Here is a 19790-nt window from a genome sequence, read left to right as displayed (position 1 = left end):
AGTTTACTAAAGTTTATCTTTGTATTGTTACTTTGTAATATTTGTCTTTTTCCATAGGAACAACTACAAACCTACTTTTGCCAACCTCACATGTAAATACTAAATATATACACCTAAAGTGTTTTAAAGACCTGGAGTGTGGGCCTAATCAGGAACTTTGGTCTGCAGAGAGCGGGAGGTCCTCCACCCCCACAGGTGCCCACTCCACACTGCAGATCCCGCGGACTCTCCAGAGCTTGCTGTTTGCTGTTTTCATTCTCTGCGCATTTTCTGTTCAGTGTGGTGGTCAGGAGCCAATATGACTTTGGAGACCTGGAAATGGGACTAGTGTAAACTGAGGTGCACTGTAAGTGTAAAACACAAAACTGATTTCAGAGACTTAGTGTAAAACAGAATGCAACATCTCATGATGATTTTATGTTGACTACACATTAATATATGTTGCATATTTTGAGTTATGTAAAATATATAACTAATATGAATTTCATCTGTTTCTTTTTGCTTTTTAAAATATGGTTCTTGGGAAACTAAAAGTTATATATATGGCTCCAGTTGTGGCTTCACTTGTACATTCAGTTATATTATAACGCTTGATTTAAAAATGTGAATTTGTTCCAGTGTGGTTGATACACTGAGGAACGGTTTGTGTCTGCTTATGTCTGCAGGGAACACTAGGTGAACCAGAAAAGGACACCCACCCACACTGAGCTGTGGGGGAACACACGAAATGTTCAGACAGCGTAGACCTCATACATCTAGCAGTTACTCCTGCCCCCTAGGAATTACGCACCGCACCACCCACATCTGGGGCCACAGCGTCTGTCCCATCTCAGATGCGCCTCCTCCCTCCACTTCACAGAAGCTCATAAGCAGCAATCCACTGGCAAGTAAATGTCAGGACTTTTACAAGGTTAAGTGCAATATTTATTATAGGATTTACATATTCTCAATCATGTAATATATGCAAAAGCGGGCTACTGTTTTTAATAGGTTTCTACCTTTTATGTGTGTTACTGGCAAAGTTTTTGAGTGTTATGCCCCTAACCCCACTTTCTCTGTAAGCCCTGCAGCTTTTATTGTGAGATCTTGCTCATGGTGTTTTTCAGCAAAGCTTATGGCTATTGGGTAGTGTTGTGCTACCGAGCCTTACTTCCCAAAGCATATTCTAGCATATCAGTCTTTCTCTCAGCCACCTGCTTAATAGTGTGCTGGACTTTCCTTTAAAACAACCTTTAAAAAACCCAAAGCAATATTTCTTTTTTGTTTGTTTGTTTGTATTTTTCTGAAGCTGGAAACGGGGAGAGACAGTCAGACAGACTCCCGCATGCGCCCGACCGGGATCCACCCGGCACGCCAACCAGGGGCGATGCTCTGCCCACCAGGGGGCAATGCTCTGCCCCTCTGGGGCTTCGCTCTGTTGCGACCAAAGCCACTCTAGCGCTTGGGGCAGAGGCCAAGGAGCCATCCCCAACGCCCGGGCCATCTTTGCTCCAATGGAGCCTTGGCTGCGGGAGGGGAAGAGAGAGACAGAGAGGAAGGAGGGGGGGGTGGAGAAGCAAATGGGCGCTTCTCCTGTGTGCCCTGGCCGGGAATCGAACCCGGGTCCCCCGCACACCAGGCCGACGCTCTACCGCTGAGCCAACCGGCCAGGGCCCAAAGCAATATTTCTACCATACTGTAGGGCCAAACAGCACATAACCTATTTATGTGTGGCTAATGATTACTTTGATTTAATAACATTACTGCTAATATCATACAAACTGCAAACAACTGTTGTGGTTTTATGAGCAGTGCTAGGGGAAGTGCTGCTTCGAGAAATATGTGTTTTATGGACAGTGTGACTATGCAGGAGGCTCTTTAAAAATCTCAGGGGCCACAATTCCTATGATGTCACTGGAAAAGCGCTGGTGCCTGGGATTCCTACTTCTGACAGATGGCACTTCATTTTTTTCATAAGCCAGGCTTTATCCCATGCTGTCAGAATAGGCCCTGGGGGCTTGCTTGGAAAACCAGCATAGAATATGGACTCACTTAAACATAGACACTTCCTTAAAAGCTTTTTGTTCAATGTGAATGTAAGTCATTTTGATTACTCAGTTTCTTTATTTATTAAGAATGATAAACCAAAGTACTTGAAAATAATTTCAGTGGTGATGAACTGTGGCACTCAATCAATGGGGGGCACCACAGTCAATTACCCTTTCACTTTATTATGGTCCTTGGCAATCAGTTGGGATCAATACTCTCAATCTCAATTGATAGCAAATGATTTTCTAAAGTGGGCTGTCATAATGTACAGGCCAGTCCAGCAGGTCCTGAGCTGTCCCCTGCACTGCCACGTGGGCCATCGATGTGCTGTGGCTTCCTGGCCCCAAACTGTCAGCACAAGCAGCTGTGATCGCGACTGGCTGGCTCAGCCCAAGCGCATACTCAGCAGCACGGCTGGGTCTCACTGCGCCCACCTCTGTCTTCTTAAAATGTAGCTGCCGGACACCATCCCAAATATAAAACTTGGTGAAATGAACTAATTGAGCAAAAGGAGGATCTGAAAGGTAAATCATACAAAACTGAACAATCATAAAAGGGGAGAACTAGAACCCAGTGGGTAGCACATATTCTAAGTGTGCTTTTTAAAAAGGAGGGTTGGGGAGAGACCCTGAGACACACTCTGGAGAAAGGCTGAGTTAAGTCATCCCAACATGTCTTCTTGGGGAGGCAGAAAGACCTGCCCTGCAAGTGCTGTCCTCCCAGTCCTGCTGTTCACAAGCTGGGGGCCTAGGTAACACAGCACCTCCTCACCGCTGCAGAGTGGGTCCCTATTCACAATATGGGTGGAGTAGAGTAGATTGGTGGTTTCCAGGCTACATTCCCAGGGGTACTTTGCACTTCAGAGAAAGGGGCAAAAGGGTTGAGGAGAGAGGGAAGGAATAGGCTCAGGGGAAGGCCAAGGAGCCTCAGTCCAGGTAAACAAGGGCCCTCTACCTGGTTAGCTTTGTTCTGTACATTCAACTTTAGGTAAAGTTTTGTTTGAAGGAGCACCCTGATTAGTGTGCAAGAGTCTGGACACTAGAGTCGAACTGCCTGGGTGTACATCCCAGCTTCCACTGTGTAGCTGGGTGGCGTTGGCAAGTTACCTAAGCTCTCTGGACTTCAGTTTTCACAAATAAAATATTGAAAACTACCAACTCTAATGGAATGTTATGAAGACTAAATAGTAGTACACTCAGAGCAGTGCACTTACAGTACACCCAGAGCAGTGCACTTACAGTGCACTTACAGTACACTCAGAGCAGTACACTTACAGTACACCCAGAGCAGTGCACTTACAGTACACTCAGAGCAGTGCACTTATAGTACACTCAGAGCACTTACAGTACACTCAGAGCAGTGCACTTACAGTACACCCAGAGCAGTGCACTTATAGTACACTCAGAGCAGTACACTTATAGTACACTCAGAGCAGTACACTTACAGTACACTCAGAGCAGTGCCCTTACAGTACACTCAGAGCAGTACACTCAGAGCAGTACACTTACAGTACACTCAGAGCAGTGCACTTACAGTACACTCAGAGCAGTGCACTTACAGTACACTCAGAGCAGTACACTTATAGTACACCCAGAGCAGTACACTTACAGTACACTCAGAGCAGTGCCCTTACAGTACACTCAGAGCAGTACACTCAGAGCAGTGCACTTACAGTACACTCAGAGCAGTACACTTACAGTACACCCAGAGCAGTGCACTTATAGTACACCCAAAGCAGTGCACTTATAGTACACCCAGAACAGTACACTTATAGTACACTCAGAGGAGTACACTTACAGTACACTCAGAGCAGTGCACTTACAGTACACTCAGAGCAGTACACTCAGAGCAGTACACTTACAGTACACCCAGAGCAGTACACTTATAGTACACCCAGAGCAGTGCACTTACAGTACACCCAGAGCAGTACACTTATAGTACACTCAGAGCACTTATAGTACACTCAGAGCAGTGCACTTACAGTACACCCAGAGCAGTGCACTTACAGTACACTCAGAGCAGTGCACTTACAGTACACCCAGAGCAGTGCACTTATAGTACACCCAGAGCAGTGCACTTATAGTACACCCAGAGCAGTGCACTTATAGTACACCCAGAGCAGTGCACTTATAGTACACCCAGAGCAGTGCACTTATAGTACACCCAGAGCAGTACACTTACAGTACACCCAGAGCAGTGCACTTATAGTACACCCAGAGCAGTACACTTACAGTACACTCAGAGCAGTGCACTTACAGTACACCCAGAGCAGTGCACTTATAGTACACCCAGAGCAGTACACTTACAGTACACCCAGAGCAGTGCACTTACAGTACACCCAGAGCAGTGCACTTATAGTACACCCAGAGCAGTGCACTTACAGTACACTCAGAGCAGTGCACTTATAGTACACCCAGAGCAGTGCACTTATAGTACACCCAGAGCAGTGCACTTACAGTACACTCAGAGCAGTACACTTACAGTACACCCAGAGCAGTGCACTTACAGTACACTCAGAGCAGTGCACTTACAGTACACTCAGAGCAGTACACTTACAGTACACCCAGAGCAGTGCACTTACAGTACACCCAGAGCAGTACACTTATAGTACACTCAGAGCACTTATAGTACACTCAGAGCAGTGCACTTACAGTACACCCAGAGCAGTGCACTTATAGTACACCCAGAGCAGTGCACTTATAGTACACCCAGAGCAGTGCACTTATAGTACACCCAGAGCAGTGCACTTATAGTACACCCAGAGCAGTGCACTTACAGTACACCCAGAGCAGTGCACTTATAGTACACCCAGAGCAGTGCACTTACAGTACACTCAGAGCAGTACACTTACAGTACACCCAGAGCAGTGCACTTACAGTACACCCAGAGCAGTGCACTTATAGTACACCCAGAGCAGTGCACTTATAGTACACCCAGAGCAGTGCACTTACAGTACACCCAGAGCAGTGCACTTATAGTACACCCAGAGCAGTGCACTTACAGTACACTCAGAGCAGTACACTTACAGTACACCCAGAGCAGTGCACTTATAGTACACCCAGAGCAGTGCACTTATAGTACACCCAGAGCAGTGCACTTACAGTACACTCAGAGCAGTACACTTACAGTACACCCAGAGCAGTGCACTTACAGTACACTCAGAGCAGTGCACTTACAGTACACCCAGAGCAGTGCACTTATAGTACACCCAGAGCAGTGCACTTATAGTACACTCAGAGCAGTACACTTACAGTACACCCAGAGCAGTGCACTTACAGTACACCCAGAGCAGTGCACTTATAGTACACCCAGAGCAGTGCACTTACAGTACACTCAGAGCAGTACACTTACAGTACACCCAGAGCAGTGCACTTACAGTACACTCAGAGCAGTGCACTTACAGTACACCCAGAGCAGTGCACTTATAGTACACCCAGAGCAGTGCACTTATAGTACACCCAGAGCAGTGCACTTATAGTACACCCAGAGCAGTGCACTTATAGTACACCCAGAGCAGTGCACTTATAGTACACCCAGAGCAGTGCACTTATAGTACACCCAGAGCAGTACACTTACAGTACACCCAGAGCAGTGCACTTATAGTACACCCAGAGCAGTACACTTACAGTACACTCAGAGCAGTGCACTTACAGTACACCCAGAGCAGTGCACTTATAGTACACCCAGAGCAGTACACTTACAGTACACCCAGAGCAGTGCACTTACAGTACACCCAGAGCAGTGCACTTATAGTACACCCAGAGCAGTGCACTTACAGTACACTCAGAGCAGTGCACTTACAGTACACCCAGAGCAGTGCACTTATAGTACACCCAGAGCAGTGCACTTACAGTACACTCAGAGCAGTACACTTACAGTACACCCAGAGCAGTGCACTTACAGTACACTCAGAGCAGTGCACTTACAGTACACTCAGAGCAGTACACTTACAGTACACCCAGAGCAGTGCACTTACAGTACACCCAGAGCAGTACACTTATAGTACACTCAGAGCACTTATAGTACACTCAGAGCAGTGCACTTACAGTACACCCAGAGCAGTGCACTTATAGTACACCCAGAGCAGTGCACTTATAGTACACCCAGAGCAGTGCACTTATAGTACACCCAGAGCAGTGCACTTATAGTACACCCAGAGCAGTGCACTTACAGTACACCCAGAGCAGTGCACTTATAGTACACCCAGAGCAGTGCACTTACAGTACACTCAGAGCAGTACACTTACAGTACACCCAGAGCAGTACACTTACAGTACACCCAGAGCAGTGCACTTATAGTACACCCAGAGCAGTGCACTTATAGTACACCCAGAGCAGTGCACTTACAGTACACCCAGAGCAGTGCACTTATAGTACACCCAGAGCAGTGCACTTACAGTACACTCAGAGCAGTACACTTACAGTACACCCAGAGCAGTGCACTTACAGTACACCCAGAGCAGTGCACTTATAGTACACCCAGAGCAGTGCACTTACAGTACACTCAGAGCAGTACACTTACAGTACACCCAGAGCAGTGCACTTACAGTACACTCAGAGCAGTGCACTTACAGTACACCCAGAGCAGTGCACTTATAGTACACCCAGAGCAGTGCACTTATAGTACACTCAGAGCAGTACACTTACAGTACACCCAGAGCAGTGCACTTACAGTACACCCAGAGCAGTGCACTTATAGTACACCCAGAGCAGTGCACTTACAGTACACTCAGAGCAGTACACTTACAGTACACTCAGAGCAGTACACTTACAGTACACCTAGAGCAGTGCACTTATAGTACACTCAGAGTAGTGCCCTTATAGTACACCCAGAGAAGTGCACTTACAGTACACTCAGAGCAGTGCACTTACAGTACACTCAGAGCAGTGCCCTTATAGTACACCCAGAGCAGTGCACTTATAGTACACTCAGAGCAGTACACTTACAGTACACTCAGAGCAGTACACTTACAGTACACTCAGAGCAGTACACTTACAGTACACTCAGAGCAGTACACTTACAGTACACTCAGAGCAGTACACTTACAGTACACTCAGAGGAGTACACTTACAGTACACTCAGAGCAGTACACTTACAGTACACTCAGAGGAGTACACTTACAGTACACCCAGAGCAGTACACTTACAGTACACCCAGAGCAGTACACTTACAGTACACCCAGAGCAGTACACTTACAGTACACTCAGAGCAGTGCACTTATAGTACACTCAGAGCAGTGCCCAGCATGTGGCAAGGACTATATAAGGCTTAAGTAAATAAAGTTGTGTGCTGCTCTTTAAAACGTTTTTAAATTGTAGCTCTAAACTTTTTAGAACATATGTCCTTATCAGAAAAGAAATTCTGAAAATGCACTTCTCATGTGTGACAACTTTAAGCATACATGTACTTTGTTCAATATCCTTTGTGTTTTAAGGTGTGCAAACAACTCTGCAACGGACGTGAAGTGGGTGAAGTCAGGCCCTTGATTCTTCTCACACGTCTTGGGCTCAGAGAGCTCAGTGACTGAACTTGTCTCAGATCTGCAGTGGAAGCCGCTGAGCAAGCCCTGTACTCTTGATGTGATGCTCTGAGTATTCCCAAACATGATGTGAGCACTTACCTAATGTGCCCTAGGGACAGGAAAAAATACAAGATGAGGTGTTATATGTTCCTAAAACAACTCATACATGTTGGGAGAAGTTAATACTAAAAACCTGGCTCAAACCTCACACTCCAGGATCCTGACAGAGGGTCCATGCGAGAGGGCTAATCACAGGGAAGGGAGAGCCAGCAAAGGCAGAGTGCCTTCTTTGCTATCAGCACCCGGGGTGGGCAGGAAAGGCTCGCCTGTCTCCCCTGCCCTGCTTCTCTCGTGGGAATCCCAGGCCCGGAGTCCAGGGTTCAAGAGCCACGTCCAAGGCCATTTCCTTTAGAACCACGGTCAGCGGTAGACACAGAACTCCCAAATATGCTGTAGGATTCCCACGTTTGGACTTTCTTGTTGTAGCACATTCACCAACCACCCCCATGGCCAGTGCGGGGTGTATGAAACATCCAGTCTGAATCTCAGATTGAAAAAGCTCTGTTAGAAGTCTGCCACATCTGTGGGGTTAGGGGGGTTACAGAGAAATATCACATAGACATGAAAAATTTCATTTCTATCATGGTAAACATCTAAGTCAGTGGTCCCCAACCTTTTTTGGGCCACGGACCGGTTTAATGTCAGAAAATAATTTCATGGACTGGCCTTTTGGGTGGGACGGATAAATGCACAAAATAAAATTATGTGACCAGTGTAAAAACTGTGGTATTTTTAAATATAATTGTCGAACTTATGAGACAAGCGTCAAGAGTAAGTCTTAGACGGATGTAACAAAGGGAATCAGGTCATTTTTAAAAATAAAACATCGTTCAGACTTAAATATAAATAAAATGGAAATAATGTAAGTCATTTATTCTTTCTCTGTGGACCAGTACCAAATGGCCCACGATCAGTACCGGTCTGTGGCCCGGGGGTTGGGGACCACTGATCTAAGTCATCTCCCCTACCTATATCTTAAGAGCTAAGATATATGATCTTAAGAGCTAACGTTTCTCTCAGGAAGTAGCACCCGCAGCTGAGCAATTTTATGTGATTGTTGTAGCAATGCTGTGAGCTATATGCTTAGCTGACAGAAACTCTCCTATCTGCCCATCTCACCCCCAGAGTGGTGGCCAGGTGGCCACGTAGGTTCTACAGCACAGCTTCTCAAACCTTAGCCTCGGGACTGGGCGCTGGCAAACATGGAGCTCCTGCTTCAGTAATTCTGGGTGGCCGGAGAGTCCACTCTGCTGTCAGGCTCTCACACTCCGAGTGACAGGTTGTATATAACCCCACCCTAACCACAGCTGACTGGACCTAGAGCAAACACTGACCAAATTGAGCCGATCCTCCTCCTTCCCAAACATTTAAACTTGGGACAAAGAAGATTCTTTCTTTCTGGTATGATTTCTCAAATGTGGAGAGATCTAAACACTCAGAAACTATAGGATGGTCATTTTTTGGTACATGGACTAAGTAAGAAAGAAAACCAGGGGGCACAGAAGAATCGACAAGTAGGCAAGACTGAGAGACACGGAGGGCCCGCTTTTGAATCCCTGGGTCTAGGTTCTACTCACACCACTGGGGTTTCCCTCACTGGGTCCCACAGACGCTCCCTCATTATAATTTTCTGTTTCTCACTTAAGATTGTTGTAAATTGCTTTCTGTTGCGCAGCCACAGAACCCTACAGGACAGAATTACAGACTGCAAACAGCCCTGGGCAAGCTCTGGTCCTTTCCCTCAGCCCTGGTAAGAACACATTGGTGTCGGAACGAATGGATGTCATCCCTCAGGCCTTGGGTTCTCCACAACTTCTTTGTGCCCAGAATTAGGGGAACCCTGTAACATCCTGTCTTACTGTCAATCCTAGAAATCTGATTATGAATGTGACACACTGACTGTCCTTTTTCCTATTTATGCCATTTATTTCCTTAGCACTCTAATTTCATTTTTCATATCTGGCAAGGGGGAAGGAGGCTGAGGAAGGTGTGTTTCCCCTTTAAATACCATGAAAGTTATGAATATATCTTTCCCACACTGCCAAAATAATTGTTTCATTTACAGAACTGAAATTCTCTAGGGAGCGTCCCAGTGATGTTCTAAATTGCTAACATCAGATATGCACAAAACAAATATGGAGTGATCCATATGCTCCCAATCCTGAATTTAGCATCTCAACAAAACTTGCATTTCAATCACTTTCTGTCAGTTTTAGGTGATGAGTGTATGCAGGGTGGGGGCTGGAATGCAGGGACTGGCTGGGAACTTCGGCGGAGAAGAGTCCTGTCCTCGTAGCCTGTGTCTTTTGCACAGGTTGACATTTAGAGAGTTCACATTGAACAAACACTTACAGGCTACCCCTACCCCAGTCAAAGGGGAGGAAGCCTGAGATGGCACTTGATTGCAGAAGAGGTTATCAAACACCCCTCTTCCTTTTCATTACTACTCAGAAAGCCCTATTGCTTGGGGGGTTAGGGCACAGCTAGGAATTTATCACTTCTAGGGCTCCATTATGAAAACAGTATGTAAGAAGGAATAATAGATCAAGAGCTTGGCATACAAGGATGAGGAGGAGGAGGAGGAGGAGGATGCTAGAGCACATTTTATTTATTTTATTTTTTATTTTTTGCAAGAGAGAGAGAGAAGATGACAGAGATGAGAAGCATCAACTCATAGTTGCATCACTTTAATTGTTCATTGATTGTTTCTCATACATACCTTAACTGGGGCATTTCAGCTAAGCCAGTGACCCCTTGCTCAAGCCAGCGACCTTGGGCTTCAAGCCAGCAACCTTTGGGTTTTGAACCTGGAACCTCAGCATCCCAGATCGATGCTCTGGCCAGTGCGTCATCACCAGTCAAACTAGAACTCATTTTATGCTCTAGGCACTACTTTCTGCACCTTACAGGTGTTAGTTAACCCCCTTACCCTTCAAAGTAACTCTAGGAGGTGGATTTCATTGTTACCCCGCTTTGTAAGTGAGGAAACAAGGTCCAGAAAGACCGGGTGTTCTGGAAAAGCAGCTGCTGTTTTCCGCCAGCAGCCTTTCTCCTTCTGCTAACAGTGCCTCAGTTTCCTTTGGAGAACCACTCATTCCTTCTGCACAATATTTTTATGGGACAAAGGTTCTAACTTATACTTTAAGTCCAAAAGGTTCTCTCTAATTCAGTCACTGTTGGACTGTGAACTACATGAGGCAGGCACTGTCCCTTTCATCTCGGACTCTAGCACAGGGAACAATGTAGGCACTTCTGTCCTAAGGACAACCTTCTCTCATTCTACAACTGTGTGAATCCATTCACAATCAAATTAAAACCTGCTACAACTTGTTAAGACTAATTGAAAATATATAAGTCAAAGAGCAGTGCATTACATCACATTCAAGTAGAATCTTTTTTCTCCTGGTTTAGTTATCAGCAGATGTTTTTGTCCTTACAGTATCTATTTCACCTTCTTTTGATTTCCCTTTCAATAAACCCCTTCTGGTGCTTGTTCCATGTGGCTGAATGGGGCCAACCTTATATCATTCCCTCTTCTTGGATGCAAAAGACTTTAGCTCTGATTATGCTGTGATGGGAAAGCACTGGAGCAAGTGGGTTAGAAGAACAGCATGATGGAACATCTATGTTCAAAGGTTCGCTCTAGTACCACATGAAGAAGGAACTAAGGAAGAACAAGTGGAAGAAGAGAAAAAGGAAAATTACAACAGAATTAGAGAACAACCCCCTTGGGACCACCTGAAGCCCAGCTGAACAGAAGTCCTATAACTAAAAATAAACAGAAGAAGCCAAGTAGAGACTGACAGGAAGGGCAGAAACATGGAATGGGCTGATCCCACACACGTGTGAGTTACAAATCAGAGGAGATATGTCAGCTTCAGAGGTTCCTCCTGAGAAGGGAAAGGTCCCAGCTCCATCAGGCCCCCAGGCCAGAGTTTCAGTGCCAGGAAGAGAAGTCCTCATAACTCCTGGCTATGAAAACCAATGGGGATTGTGGCTGAGACAGAGGCTGCTCGAGTCCCAACCCAAAGCTCTTTCAGTGGCTGTTCCTCATAGGCTGTCAGCCCTGGCCCACATTTCAGATTTCCCTAAAATCTCTGAAAGGTCCAAATATCCAGACAATCAGGAGTTGACTTCAACATGCATTGTACCTTTTCCTAAGTGGCTCCAAGCCCTGCACTAGTGGCAGCAGCCTCAGTTTACAACACAACCTCTCCCAGGTGTCTCCAAGTACAGCACAGGTAACTAACCACAGATCTCTTCATAGCTCCCACAGGTGGCCCTGGGTATGGCACAGGCAGCAGCCTGCCTGTCCTGCACTGGAGCCTCTCCCCAAAAGCCCCAGAACTTCCATGCCTGATAACTGACTCCAGACCACACCAGGCACCACCTACTTGGTTCTACAAACAGCACATCCAAAGGGTGAACCTGGCAGGCACCAGAATCCCACTAAGGGGAATCCTACTCTGTGGGATCAGCCCCTGAACAGCAGCTCATCTGCTGTGGTCACAGCCAGTCCACACAGTCAGTCAGCCTGCGGGTCAGTCCCACCTACTGATGTGCCAACAGCAACCTAGGATCAACCACAGAGAATGGTTCATAAAACCCACACAGGAGACACTTTCTGGTGTACCCAGTTCAGGTGACCAAGGAGAATGTGCCACTGTACCCCACAGGTACCTACTACATGAGGCCACCCTGCCAAGACCAGGAGATGTAAGAGTTCTACCTAATACATTGAAACAAACACAAGGGGGCAGCCAGAATGAGGAGGGAACAAAAACATGTCCCAAATAAAAGAACAGGACAAACTCCAGACAGAGAACTAAAATGAAATGGAGACAAACAATCTACCAGATGCAGAGTTCAAATCACTGGTTATAAGGATGTTTGGTGAACTCAGGGGAAGAATAGATAAACTCAGAACTGCAACAAAGTGATGGAAAACATAAGAAAGGGTGTGGAAACCATACACACACACACACACGACCTGTCAGAAATGAAGAATACATTAACTGAAATAAAGAATACACTGAAAGAAATCAATAGCAGATTAACAAAGCAAAGGAATAAATCAGCAATTTAGCAAAAACACCCAATTGGAACAGCAAATGAAAAAATAATTTAAAACACAAGAATAATTTAAGGAGCCTCTGGGATCATGTAAAGTGTAACAACATAGGGGTATCAGAAGGAGGAGAGAGAGAGCAAGGGATGGAGAACCTATTTCAAGAGATAATACCTGAAAACCTCCCTAACTTGGTGAAGAAAAAAGATACACAAGTTCAAGAAGTGCAGAGTTACAAACAAGAAGAACTCAAAGAGGCCCATACCAAGACACATCATAATCAAAATTCAGAAAGTTAAAGACAAAGAGAATCTTAAAAGCAGCAAGAGGAAGGCAGTTAGTTAACTACAAGGATGCTTCCATAAAACCGTCAACTGATTTCTTAACAGAATCTTTGCAGGTCAGAAGCGATTCACACAAAATGTTCAAAGTGATGAAAAGAAAGATCTATGACCAAAATTACTCTACCCAGCAAAGCTATCATCTAGAATCAAAGGACTGATAAAGAGCTTCCCAGACAAGAGAAAGCTGAAAGAGTTCATCACCACCAAATCAGTAGTACAAGTGAGGCAGATTTAATGGCAGGCACACTGGGCATGCACCCAAGTCCCACAAAACCCCAACTTGACATGTTTTTCTAATGTAAGGGGCCTGATATTTTCTTCTGCGCCTGGGGCCTCAACTGACCTTAATCCACCTCTGCTTACAAGAAATACTAAAGGGACTTCCTGAAAAATAAGAACAAAAAGTCCAAAAGTATGAACAATTAAATGGCAATAACTACATACCTATCAATAATTACTTTACCTATAAATGGATTAAATGCTCCAATCAAAAGACATAGGGTAGCTGCGTGGATAAGAAAACAGGACCCATACTTATGCTGTCTACAAGAGACACACTGCAGAACAAAAGATACACACAGGCTGAAAGGGAGAGAAAAATATATTTCATGCAAATCCAAATTTTAAAAAAAGCTGGGTAACAATAGTTACATCAAACAAAGTAGACTTTACAATAAATTCTACAATAAGAGACAAACGTGGACATTTCATATACAATAGCCATGATATGAAAGCAACCTAAGTACCCATTGATAGACAGATGGATAAAGAAGATGTGGTATTTGTCTGACCTGTGGTGGCATAGTGGATAAAGCATTGACCTGGAAAGAAGATGTGGTACATATACGTATATAGCAGAATAGTACTAGGCCATGTAAAAGAATGAAGCCTTAGCATTTGTAACAACATGGATGAACCTGGAGAGTATTATGCTAAGTGAAATAAGTCAGTCAGAGAAAGGCAAATACCATATGATTTCACTAATATGTGGAATATTAAAAAAAAAGTCAGAACAGAAACAAACTGATACAAAGAAAAAACACTGATGATTGCCAGATGGGAGGGGGTGTTCAGGAGCTGGGTAGGAAAGATAAAGGGATTAAGAAATACAAATTGGGCCCTGGCCGGTTGTCTCAGTGGTAGAGCGTCGGCCTGGTGTGCAGAAGTCCCGGTTCGATTCCTGGCCAGGGCACACAGGAGAGGCGCCCATCTGCTTCTCCACCCCTCCCCCTCTCCTTCCTCTCTGTCTCTCTCTTCCCCTCCCGCAGCTAAGGCTCCATTGGAGCAAAGATGGCCCAGGTGCTGGGGATGGCTCCTTGGCCTCTGCCCCAGGCGCTAGAGTGGCTCTGTTCGCGACAGAGCGACGCCCCGGAGGGGCAGAGCGTCGCCCCTGGTGGGCGTGCCGGATGGATCCCGGTCGGGCGCATGCGGGAGTCTGTCTGACTGTCTATCCCCGTTTCCAGCTTCAGAAAAATACAAAAAAAAAAAAAGAAAAAGAAAAAGAAAAAGAAATAGAAATTGACAACTACAGAATAGTCATGGGTTGTAAAGTACAGCATGGGGAATATAGTCAATAATATTGTAATAACTATGTATGGTGCCAGGTTGGTGCTAGATTTATCTGGGTGATCACTTTGTAAGTTATATAAATGTCTTATCACTATGCTATACATCTGAAACTAATAGAATGCTGTATTGAATATCAACTGCAATTAAAAAATAAAATTATAAAAAAAGAGAGAAAACAAACAAAAAACAAAAAGAGTAGATGCAGGAAGACTATATGTATTTTGAGTGGAGGATTTAGTAACAGATCGGATGTTGGTGGGAAAAAGGGAAAGAATTGACTCCAGCTAGTTAGCTCATTCAGAGAGAGCGTTGTCCTGAAAGATCAATGTTGCAGGTTTGATGCCTGGTCAGGGCACATATGGGAAGAGTCCATGAGTGTACAACTAAGTGGAACAACATAATGAATGCTTCTCTCTCTCTCTCCTCCTTTCTCCCCTTTGTCTCTCTAAAATCAATTAAGAAAAATAAACAAATAAATAAAAAGGAAAGGACCAAGGATGAGGACACCAAGTTTTTAACACACATCTAAAGTTCAGTGGAGATGTTATTTACTGAGATAAAAAGAATGGCAGAAGAAACAGGCTTGGGGGCATAAAAATCTAGTTTTGAATGTGTACTATTTTATTATAGTAATGTATACAAACATGAAATTTACCATGTTAACCTTTTTTAAAAAATATCCAGTGGCTTTTAATTTTTTTATTAATTAATTTTAGAGAGAGAGAAACATCGACTTATTGTTCTACTTATTTATGCATTCATTAGTTGATTCTTATATGTGCCCTGACTGGGGATTGAACCTGCAACCTTGACAAATCGGAAAGATGCTCTAACGAACTGAGCTACTCAGCCAGGGCTGCCATGTTAACCAATTCTAAGTGTACAATTCAGTGGCATGAAGTACATACACAGTGTTGTGACCATCGCCACTATTCATTTCCCAAACTGTTCCATTATCCCAAACACGAGCTCTGTACCCGTTAGACATGAACTCCCCACCCCCGAACCCCCAGGCCTTGGTCATCTCTATTGTACTTTCTGTCTCCAGTGAACATGTAAGTTTAAGATGCCTACTGGACACCCCAGTGAAGATACTGAAAGGCAGTTAGATGCACTGATTCTGAGTTTAAAGGGAGAGGTAAGAACTAGAGACATAATTGTGTGTGTTGTCAGCATATGGAACAGTCACCACACAAATCCCATTTGTTGAACTGAATGTTTGAATGGTATCTCTCACTCCGGTGTAGCCCAGAAAATGAATACGGTGTCAGACATGGGGCCTATACTATAGTAACTATTCAATAAATACTTATGCAATTGAGTCACTAAACTTTTTGCCCTCCAGTCTGTGAGAACAGCAACTCTTTAAACAAGAATATTTAAAACACAAACCTTTAAAATAAATACTTCTATTTTTGGAGAAAAATAAAGTATGAACGAATTTTAAAATACACTGGCATGCCTATTATTGTTTTCAGAAATAATGCTTGATTTGTGATCTCTTCAGCTGATGATTACGCCAAAACGCAATACCACTCGACACCACACTACAGAGCATAAACAGAGCCAGAGTGACAAGTCACAGTGAGGATCAATGAACTTAAAAATAGGATGAAAGATTCTGTCTAAAACCAGGTGCTCGAAGTGTGCTTCAAAATCACCAACCTCTACTCAAATTACCCTGGTAATGGTTGAAACAACATGTGGTGTGCGAAGAAGTACAACTGTGCCCACAAGATGGGACTCAGCCATTTTGGTGCGGCTGACAATGAACATATATAGGATAAACTTCAAGTGCCAGATCTTGATCAACTCCGTTATCTGCAGGTATTTGGGAGCTGCAATCCACAGAGCAGCACCTCTGTGGTATGCCACCGTGTAGAGCAGTGGTCCCCAACCTTTTTTGGGCCACGGACCGGTTTAATGTCAGAAAATAATTTCACGGACTGGCCTTTAGGGTGGGACGGATAAATGTATCACGTGACCGAGACAAGCGTCAAGAGTGAGTCTTAGACCGATGTAACAGAGGGAATCTGGTCATTTTCAAAAAATAAAACATAGTTCAGACTTAGATATAAATAAAACGGAAATAATGTAAGTTATTTATTCTCTCTCTGCAGACCAGTACCAAATGGCCCACGGACCGGTACCGGTCCGCAGCCCGGGGGTTGGGGACCACTGGCATAGAGTATAGAATGGGGCTGTGGGGGATGCTGGATTGATCTTTGGGGAATAGTGTTAGGACCATCTTCTCCCAGCCATGCAGCCACAAGTGCAGAAATGGAGGGATACAAACTTGCTTTGGAAAGATTTCAAAGCCCCAGCTGCTTATTACAGTCTCTGACACTTGCTTCTGCCACCTGATAACCAAAGATTGGTTAGTCACCCACTAGTGCCAAGGCTAAAGTCTTGAGGTTGAAATAAAGTGGCCTCTTTAGCATAAATTGAGGCTGAAAAACTCATATTAGAGAGTAACATGATGGGTAAGTACTCACAGACCCCGTGCAGTGTGTCACTGGGAAGTGACACCTGTCCACACTGAAAGCACTAACGTTTTCTCTCAACTCACAGTGGTTGTGTTGGTGCATGCTAAAGTATCTGCATGTGGCATTAATAATATTTCAAGAAACCAAATATTTTCTGGAAGGCATGTGAGAATTTCCAATTACTTGAGTTGGAATTTGAACTTTGAAATCTAGAATATGTTTGCCTACTTTGAAAAAAGATAACCTATTCAATTTAAAAAGGAGGCTATCCAACTCCTTGGGTGCGCAGGGGCTCGTCTGTGTCCTGGTTCCCATCATTCCCTGTTGTCTAACCTAAATCACTCTGTGTATATTACCTGTGGTCTTCTCAAATACATGAGTTTGCAACCCTTGAGCAGGAGGTTCTAATTAGTCAGTGGCAAGGGAGAAGTAGAAAGCAATAAATATGTAAAGACATTAAGATTGGAGGCAATTTCAAAGCCAGATCTCAAGGGGCTACCTTTTCTTTTATAATCTATGAATTTTTTATTGGAACTTGTACATCACATTCCTTCTTCTTCTTCTTCTTCTTTTTTTTTTTTTGACAGAGAGTCAGAGAGAGGGACAGATAGGGACAGACAGACAGGAAGGGAGAGAGATGAGAAGCATCAATTCTTCATTGCAGCACGTTAGTTATTCATTGATTGCTTTCTCATATATTGACCGGGGGCAGGGGGCTACAGCCGAGTGAATGACCCCTTGCTCAAGCCAGCAACCTTGAGCTCAAGCCAGTGACCTTTGGACTCAAGCCAGTGACCATAGGGTTATGTCTGTGATCCCATGCTTAAGCCAGTGACTCCATGCTCAAGCTGGTGAGCCTGTGCTCAAGCCAGATGAGCCCATGCTCAAGCCAGCAACATCGGAGTTTCGAACCTGGGTCCTCTGTGTCCCAGTCCAACACTCTATCCACTGTACCACCGCCTGGTCAGGCCATATTTCTTCTAAAACAGAAATTCACATATACAATATAAACATAGATCCACATTCCCTTATTTACAATTCTAAAATTCAGTCTTGCTTATTTTTAAAAATTAACTCAATATTGGCAAGACCTGACCTGATATAGGACTTTTTACAGTTTCCTTATACCACGAAGGTGAACATTTACATATCTCACTGAAGAAATATTAATGTATCAGTAATAGGGTACATGATGTATGCTCTGTGCACCACAGTACCCTTATAAAACCCTTCAAGTTCTATATTCTGACAATAAAGATTTTATTTAAGGGATTGGACTCTAATATTAATTTTCACACACCTATAAACTGAGATACAACTTTTTCCACTTGAGGAAAAAAATGTACTCTGTTGGAAAAAAGGGGGTGTTTAAAACAATATCTTCAAAATAACATTTTTGAAGATAATTAGCAAAAATTGGGAGGTGTAAAGCAGTTTTCTCAGATGAACAGGAAATCAGAGGATCAAAACTTGTGTGAGATTTCACAACAGATTTTTGCCAGCAGAGAGTGGAGGACACACGTTTATCAAGAAGCAAGTCATTTGTTTTCCCTGCTTCCATCCCTCCGTCCCTAGACAAACTCCACTTTACATTTGTCACACTCTGACGAGACAGCCAGCTCCATGCCTCAGCGATCTTACAAGGGAGGTGAGGAGCTGCCATCACCCTTAGTTCACTCAACAGAGTAAGGGTGGTCATCCCTGCACTGCTGTCCCACAGACTCCTTGACACCTGGCTCACTGCCAAGGTGCTAGCCTGTCTCCTTCAAAACAAAGGCTTCAGCCACCCGAGAGATAGCACATTAACTTGACGTCAGCTAGCTGCTGAGCTCTGTGGGTTTACGAGGCCACGTGCCATGAGTGGCCTCTCTAGAAGCTGGCATGCCCCATGAATTTCTCACTGGACTTTGACCAGTATGGCCAGTCACCTGATGCTCTGTCCATTTTCTCAGCTGGGGTGGTTGAGAGGAAAGTCATTAAAAAGAGAGCCAAGTTTTCCACATAAATCCAGGCCCCCCAGGGACCTCCTCTTAGCCAAGTGGACTGGGTTGTTTGCAGGGAAACTGAACACTTGGAAAGCCGTCCCGTAGCCATCGCAGCAGCCTCTGCGCCTCCCCCCTGAGAGTCTGATGTGGAACAGAGCCTGGATACCTGCTCGCCAGGAAGAGAGGAGCACGAACCCAGTTGTACGCAAAGTCTAAGACATTACTTGCTTCATATCACATTAGCCTAAGACCTCCAAAAAACAGTGATTTAAAACAAAACAAAGAAAAGCAAAACAAAACAAAAACCGTTTTCTATGAAAGCCAGAGAACATGCTGGCAAGGTTGCTGTCTTCAGGGGCACCCAAAGCTACGGAGCCTCTACAAAGGATTCTGGAGAGGTTTCCTCCCCTCTTCCCTCCTTAATCTCTAGGAATTGCCTGTAAACCAAGGTCATATTGGCAGAGGCAGCACGGGGTAGGCCCTTCTCAAACAGGGCTTGGCAAAAACAACAAACAAACAAACAAGAAAACCAAAAGACACACTGTAAAACAACTACAGAAATGCCTGCAGCATCGCCATCCCAGAATACGTTTTGCTCCCCACTGCTCCTCTGGAAAAGGCAGCGTCTCCTTGGTGAACCGCAGAGAGAGGTGTGCTGGCTGCTGCACAGCCCACAGCCTGGCCCTGTGGTGCCAACTCTGCTCACAGCCCCACCTCCCCAGATAACAC

This window comes from Saccopteryx leptura, chromosome 10 (assembly GCF_036850995.1).
Source record: "Saccopteryx leptura isolate mSacLep1 chromosome 10, mSacLep1_pri_phased_curated, whole genome shotgun sequence".
Lineage (NCBI taxonomy): Eukaryota > Metazoa > Chordata > Mammalia > Chiroptera > Emballonuridae > Saccopteryx > Saccopteryx leptura.
Note: the sequence above shows the minus strand (reverse complement) of the source record.